Source organism: Barbus barbus, assembly GCF_936440315.1.
Source record: "Barbus barbus genome assembly, chromosome: 5".
Classification (NCBI taxonomy): Eukaryota; Metazoa; Chordata; class Actinopteri; order Cypriniformes; family Cyprinidae; genus Barbus; species Barbus barbus.
This window is the reverse complement of record NC_136733.1, coordinates 29,602,668-29,610,322: the sequence shown is the minus strand read 5'-3', so window position 1 is coordinate 29,610,322 and position 7,655 is coordinate 29,602,668. Positions and strand designations below refer to the sequence as shown.

At 37.0% G+C, this 7,655-nt stretch overlaps 1 pseudogene across 1 annotated transcript; it reads right to left on the bottom strand.

Annotated features, from left to right (window-relative positions):
- Positions 1 to 3,180: 3,180 nt before the first annotated feature.
- LOC306869486 (NLR family CARD domain-containing protein 3-like) lies at positions 3,181 to 7,655 on the bottom strand (annotated as a pseudogene). The gene is made up of 5 exons: positions 7,606 to 7,655; positions 7,208 to 7,354; positions 4,035 to 5,926; positions 3,710 to 3,883; positions 3,181 to 3,377 (listed from the first exon to the last, which is right to left on the bottom strand). The product of its transcript is annotated as an NLR family CARD domain-containing protein 3-like (transcript).

The window sequence follows — 7,655 nt, the reverse complement described above, 5'->3', positions numbered from 1 at the left end:
GGATTTACCATCACACAATTTATCTTTGAACAAGATTAATACTCCCTACAGACGCATTTTGGCCAATCCTTCTGTAGGATATCAGAGACTGAATCAGACAATTTTAAGATGCATCAGAACATTGAAACCTGAGGAGCTGGAATGCAGAGAGGCCTTAAGGAAACAGGACGTCATAAATCTAGTTTGAAGCAAGCAATCCTAATTTAGCAAGCCTCTTTCACCAAACAGTTTACAACCTTGAGACAAAATAACACTTATTGATAATTCCAATTCAAGAAGGAGACTGTAAAATTTGTTGCAAATAATCAAGACTGATTGTCAAAGAGATGGCCATCACGTGTTCCACGATTGAATTCACAAGCTTCCTTAGACTGACTTCTCCCCCACATAGAAGACAGTCCAAACCAACATTCCTTTGTCTAAAGAACATGCCTTCGTTCTCCATAGAACTCATAAAGACTTTCATTTTCAATTTTAATGAAACTAATAATTTCTATGCATAACTGCATATTGTGTATGTAACCCATTTGAACATTTGAATATCCTTGTTTTAATCAAATATTATGTATGTCTTTTTAATCATTATTGAATAGCTGAGGGATTCAGATTCATGTTTAGTATGTATGAGTTTGTAAATTCATGCTTTAAATGTTTTTTTCCGGTCAATTCTTTGTCAAATGCATCATAGTCTTGTTATTAGAAATCATGGACAAGAGTATACTTTGCAAGGGCCTGTAAAATTCGGACCATGTGACTGATAACAAGCTGATTTTATGATGTAAGGCACACCCCTAGCTAAGATAATAGCCTATCTAATTGGTCAAGACACCAGAGGGGATGTGTCCAGAAGCCGAGTTTAAAACTCTTGTCCCTCCTTCTCCTCTGCCCTTCTCTTGCCGCCCTCTAGTCACTCTCTGGCTGCGCTCTCTCTCTCTCTCTCTCTCCTCTTCTCTTCTGGCCCACGTGCCATAATGAGAAGGAAAACAACTTAGTCTCGTTACATCCTTTTATTTTTATTATTTTACTTTAGTTTCTTTTCTTTCCGTGGAGTTTCGTGTTCTAATGTAAGTTTGCTACAAAGTCCAGCTCCGACTGCACTCGCTTCAAACTTCAAACCAGACCAACTCCGCATCCTCTGCCAACGCCCAAGACCTCACTTCAAAGACTACTGAACTTCCAGCCAATCAGACACTTCAGGAAACCCCCCTGTCTGCAACCATGACACAAAGGAAACCCCGTAACAGGCAAAGCACGCAAGTAACGCCTCCAAGTTCTGAATTGGTGATTTTAATATAAATCTTGGCCTCATTGAGAAACTCAAAGCGAGGGTTAAATAAGGGATTGAAGGTTGTTCAGGTCTATGCAATTGAACGTATTGCTGTAAACTTGGGATATCACATTTCCATTCCCTTAAACTCATCCTTTCCTCTCTTTCTCTCTTCCTGCAACGTGTGAATATGTGAATGCTGGTGTTCATGACTTAGATTAGTTTATGTCTTAGGTTTATATAAATAAAATCTGATTTATATTGAAAGAGAAGTATCTTGTGTTTTCTGCTCAGTTAATGAGTTAATGTCTTAAATTAATGTCTTAATCTGCCATTCTAGTTACAATGCTGTTTAATAGTGTTTTCACTATATTTTGGATTTTAATATCCAGTACAGAGTTTGTTATACGGCTCGTTCAGTGAATCGCCGTAACACTGATTCTGTTCAAATCCCTATAAAATCATAAATGATTCCCTTTGAGCTAAATTAAACTATTTCTTTAAATTACATATTAATATTATATGTATTATTACCCTTACACTTCTGAGCGCCGCGCGTTGAGTTCACTCTTTAGTGAATCAAAATGGCAGAAAATCATTAAGTAGCTAAGTTAATATTCTTGCAAGGGAAAACACATAGTTCAGTTAAACATTGGAACACGCAATGAATCACAGACTATGAAAAGGCCTTATAGAAGAGAGAAATGAGGAAATTAGCTCATTTGTCTCTTTTGCGCTTTTAGAGCGACTTTTGTCTTAAAAGACACTTTTATTTTTACTGCAGTTTACTTTCTTCTTAAATAACAACTCACATTTCATTCAAAACGCATTACCACAAGTAAGTGTACAGTACCAAAAACAACTTTGACTCTCTGTGCATCCACTATTTATTCACACAAATTTATTACTTATGAATGTGCTATACATTTTCAAATCAAACTAATGCCAGCTTTCATTTCTCCACCATTAAATATGTAGTAGCTTTAGAACTATTATTTTAATTTTAGTTTAGGGAATCTATTCTTAAGATTCGATATTTATATGATTAATTGATATTAATCAAAATGTCCAACTTATACCTTATTAACCATACCTCATTAACGACTTGTCCAGCAAGCATTAAACCAGTATGCCTTAACAATTCAGATTATTTCCATGGCCACAGTACTATTGAATTGATTAGGTAATGTTGAGCATAGGTAAAATTATCATAGGTAACGCGATCTTTGGCAAATAGTTAAGACTTGCAAATCACATAGCAACAGACAAGAGATTTCTTAATAGAATCAAAGTGTATTTCACTATTCTACCACAATACTAAACTAAATGAGATGAGACTTGAGATTGATGAGACTTGATTTTCGTGCTGGTCTGAATAAAAATACAAATTCATTCTTTGCCACTAGGTGCCCTTTTGGAGCGTTACAAATAGCTGTTTCCTCTGTAACAAACACTGCTTTAAATGAAATCGACCAATTGGACCAATCACCGCAGATTAGAGCAAAGGATGAGTTTGGAAAAATGAATCGTTGAGCAAATCATTTGGGAGTCGTTGAGCATATAAGGTAAAAATAAATGCATATTATAAGAAAATGAAAGTGTTTTTTGATCTTGCATGCATGTCAACCTGTTGTTGGGGACTCCCAAAACCAAAATATGAACCTTTCATAACCCATAATAGGGGCACTTTAATTAAACCAAGTCTCATCACGTACATGCTGTGTTTACACAATTTTTACACTGCTTCAAAAACTAAATACAGTAACAATAATCATTTGTATCTTCTATTACTTTCTACTAACTGCTGTTTGGGTATTTGCTATTCACTTCCTTTTGGATGAATGAATCCTGCCACTGTGTTGTACGCTATTTTCTTTGCTATGTTTATATACAATGCTATTCTTTCCCAATATCTACTGTATAAAAATATATGTAGCTGACATCAAAATCTCCAGTTTACAGTGTTTACAGGCCAGCAGCGAGCCGCTTCACTCCTGAATCCTGCAGGTCATTGTTACTGATGTCCAACTCTCTCGGGCATGAATTTGCTGATAGCAGAGCTGAAGCCAAAGTTTCAGAGGACTGCATGGTGAGTTTACAGCCTTTTAATCTACACAGGAAAACATATTATAAATATATTACTGTGATGACTATTATAATGAAGCATTTAAATCATTCATAATATATTTTACATCTCACAGCTTCATTTTACTGAAACGTCATCACGTAAAACTTTCAATGCACAAGGTGAAAACAAAATTATTTGGTGGGAAAAGCACTTTATATGTCATTACTCATGCATAAAACCTTAAATATTTATGTTGGACAATCAATAGACAATGTTTCATTCCCAACATGATCACTAGGAGCACATTTTGCATTGACAATCTTTACAAACAATGACAGCATTGAATATCTGAGTGATAACAACCTGCTACTAACCTCAGTATCTCCAGTTTACAGTGTGTACTCTTAAGTCCAATAGTAATGAGTTTGACACCTGAGTCCCACAGGTCATTGTTACTTATGTCCAGCTCTCTCACATGGGAGTATGCTTGCTGTAGAGCCGATGACACAATTTCACATGATTGTTCAGTGAGATTACAGCCTTCCAATCTGAAATGAAAAAAGATCATGCAGAAGTATTACATGTAACAATATGTGGCTGTATAGTTAGTTTGGAAATCAAAAATTCATGATCATAAGCCTTTTTGTTTTAAGTTCTTCAGATCACTGTTGGTTTATTGGTTGGTTGATTGGTTCTCACATTGCTTTCTGACAGTTCCTCACAGCTGGTAGCAGTCTCCTTTGAGCCTCCGTGGATGTTGTGCTGTATTTCTTGAGGTTTAGCACTTCTAGCACATCCTCTGCCATCAGAAGCATATTAGCTAAAGCTGAACAGTGGGCAGGAGACAGATATTTTTTTAAACTTTCCTTCAGCATTCAGGTAAGCCTGAATGTCTTCAAGAATTGAAGTATCCTTCATTTCAGTCAAGCAGTGTGAGAGATTAATCCACCTTTCTGGCCTGACATTCTGCTTTTGACTTTGTCTGAGGTTTTTTATCACTTTCTTCATGCTTTCAGGGTTGTCCTCCACGTGTGTGAGCAGACCTTGTAGAAGTCTCTGATTTGACTCCAGTGAGATGCCATGAAGAAATAGAAGGAAAAGATCAAGATGTCCGTTGTCACTCTTCAGTGCTTCATCAACCACAACCTTCAGAAACGCATCTAGCGAAACCTCATTAAACTGCGATTTGATCTTTTTTCTTCCTTTCTTTATCTGGAACATTGTCACTGTTCTTGTTTAAATAGTTGAAAAACACAAAAAGCGCTGCAAAAAACTCTTGAAAGCTCAGATGAACAAAGCAGTAGACCTTCCTCGAATAAATCACTGATTCCTCCTTGAAGATCTCGGTGCAAATTCCAGAATACTCAGAGGCCTTGTCGACATCTTCCACATCTTTTCAGGTCCTCTTCATAGAACAGGACATTGCCATTCATCAGAGCTTTGAAAGCCAGCTCAGCAAGTTTCAAAATCACATCTCTTTCTGAATGCAGAAGCAACTTTGGATCTTTCCCATATCTCTCATCTCTCTCACCATACTTCTGCCTCTTCATAACGGCCTGAATGATCAGAAAATGGATGTATATTTCAGTTAGCATTTTGGGAATTTCTGCACTGCTATCATGTTTTAGGATGTTCTGAAGCACAGTGTCTGTGATCCAGCAGAAAACCGGTATATGACACATTATGTGGAGGCTTCTGGTGGCTTGATCCTGATCCCTGATCCTCTTCCTAAAATATTCCTCCTTCTGAGGGTCAGTGAATCCCTGTATTTCTGTTAAACGGCTGATGTAATGTGAGGGGATCTGACCGGCTGCTACCGGTCTGGATGTGATCCAAATGAGAGCAGAGGACAAAAAACTCCTTTGATGAGATTTGACATCAATATGCTCACAGATGATGTTGTAGACACATCAGAAATTTTATCACAGTGTGAAAATGTCAATGTAATTCTACTTTCATCCAGACCGTCAAAGATGAACAAGACTTTACACAAATCATATACCATTCTATCTAACTCCAGAAGTTCTGGATGGAAGTCAAGCAGAAGTCTGTGAAGGCTGTACTGGTCATCTTTAACCAAGTTGAGTTCCTGAAATGGAAGAACAAAGAGAACATCAACATCCTGATTAGCTTTGCCCTCAGCCCAATCCAGAATGAATTTATGCACAGAGACTGTTTTTCCAATTCCAGCAATTCCTTTGGTAAGAACAGTCTTTACTTTTTCTTGGTTGTCTTTTCTCTCATAACTTGGATCGGATATAGGCTGGATAATGTCATTGCAGTTGATTGGAGTACCTTGTAAGCGTTCAGTCTTGGTTTTCTCTATTTGTACGACCTCATGTTCTTCATTTACCCCTTCCCTCTCTCCCTCTGTTATATAAAGCTGTGTGTAAATCTTGTTAAGGTGGTTTTTGTTCTCTTGTATATTGATTCCTTCACATAAACTCTCATACTTCTTCATGCTGGTTTTGTGACTTTCTTTGATACTCTGTAGGATGGCATCTACTGGTTGGCAAGAGCTCAGCTGTTCTTCAGCAGGCCTGGACCCTCTCGTGTGAGGGTGTATAACGGGACGAATTTCAGATATTTTTCTGCACTGAAAGCAGTCAGAATGTCCAGACAGTCACTCAGACTGATCTCGAACCACCCGTTTCTTTCTCCCACTGCAGAAACAAAGACAAACAAGATTTGTAATTAATTAAAATATTAAAATATTGAAAATCAAGTTTTTAATGTTGTTTACATGTTAATCTGGTGTTTTCATATGCTTATAGACAACCCATGTGCAAATTCATCAGTCAACACCATTGTTGAGTCCTTTCTTATAAAAAAAAATGGGGCGTACCAAAGACTCAAAGTAAAGTCTCAAAAAACCTGCCCCGTTCCCTACCATCACAAACATATAACCAATCCAGCGGTGAGTAATGTAGCCAATCACAAACATATCTGTTGATTTCTTGAACGCAATGGCCAATCTGAGGTGTTTAAGTTAGTCAGAATCCACTCACCGCTTAAAACGCCAGACTTTTTGGCTGCATCCAAAATCGCATACTTCCCTCTTATATTGTAGACAAAAAACAGTATGTGACAAAAGAAGTATGTTTGAATTCACAGTACTCATAAAAGAGTAGGCAAAAAGTACACAGATGACCAACTACTTCCAGCATGATTCTGAAGTGTGCATGTGATGGGCACTTTACTATCCCATGAGACCACAGGAGAGGATTTATGAATGGCAGTGACGTGATGCAACTGACACTGGTAGTCACCTGACAATGACAACACGCCGAATGTAGTATGTCCAGATTACATTTATACTACTCACATTCATACCATATAGAACATACTCTTTTTGCAGTCGCAAAATAATTACTTATTCTAAAAAGTACTTAAGAGATTATGTGACTTCTAATGCAGCCTTTGTTTCAGTGCTGGGTTCTGCACACTTGTGAATCCTCTCATTATAACAAAGTGTTAAAACGATGTAAATAAAATGTTCATTGTGCGGTGTAGAGAGATTCATCGATTATAACAGAACAGATTGCAATGAACCAGGAGGAGTGACATCTTAGTTCATTTTGAGTTATAAGGGGAGCACACTTTGCATGTTTTGCAGGCTATAATTAGCATATTCACCTATACTCAGTAAGGTAAGGGTATGGAGTTATATTCAAGCCATTTTAAGACATGACAAAATCATTTTCATGTTTACAAAAGTTTAAGTAAAGTTTAAGCCTTGCAGTTTTCATCTACATTAAATTCAACATGGCATATAACCTAACTTAGGTCTATTTGCTATAATTTAAACTTTGTTGCATGATTTCATTTCATAAGATAATTACATGAACATGTAAATGAATGTGCAAGCACACCTGTGTTTAAAGTGCCCTGCTTTATCACTGAATTTAGGAGGTTCAGCCATGGATCTGTCACTCTTCAAAGATGCATAGCTTGGTAGTGTTGATGCTGGTCTCTGGGACTGGTGGTAAACAGCACTGTACTCCACTTTGTCTGAAAGACTGAAAATTCATTAAGATTCATATATGCAGTTTAAAGTTGTTTTAGGGACAGTTTAGCATGTCACAATCCAGGATAGTTTCAACTAAGCAGCCATATTATTGATTTAAAATTATTAACATTTCACATTAAAGACCTGTAATGTAATTTGCATCATTTACATGAATTAAAACAATAATGGAAACTATGAAGGATCCAGGAATAAGAGTGTCACAAAAATATGTGTATATTCATCAAGTATGTAGGAACTCACCTGGGCTGCAAGTGCCCTGTCTTATCACTGAATTTAGGAGGTTCAGCCAT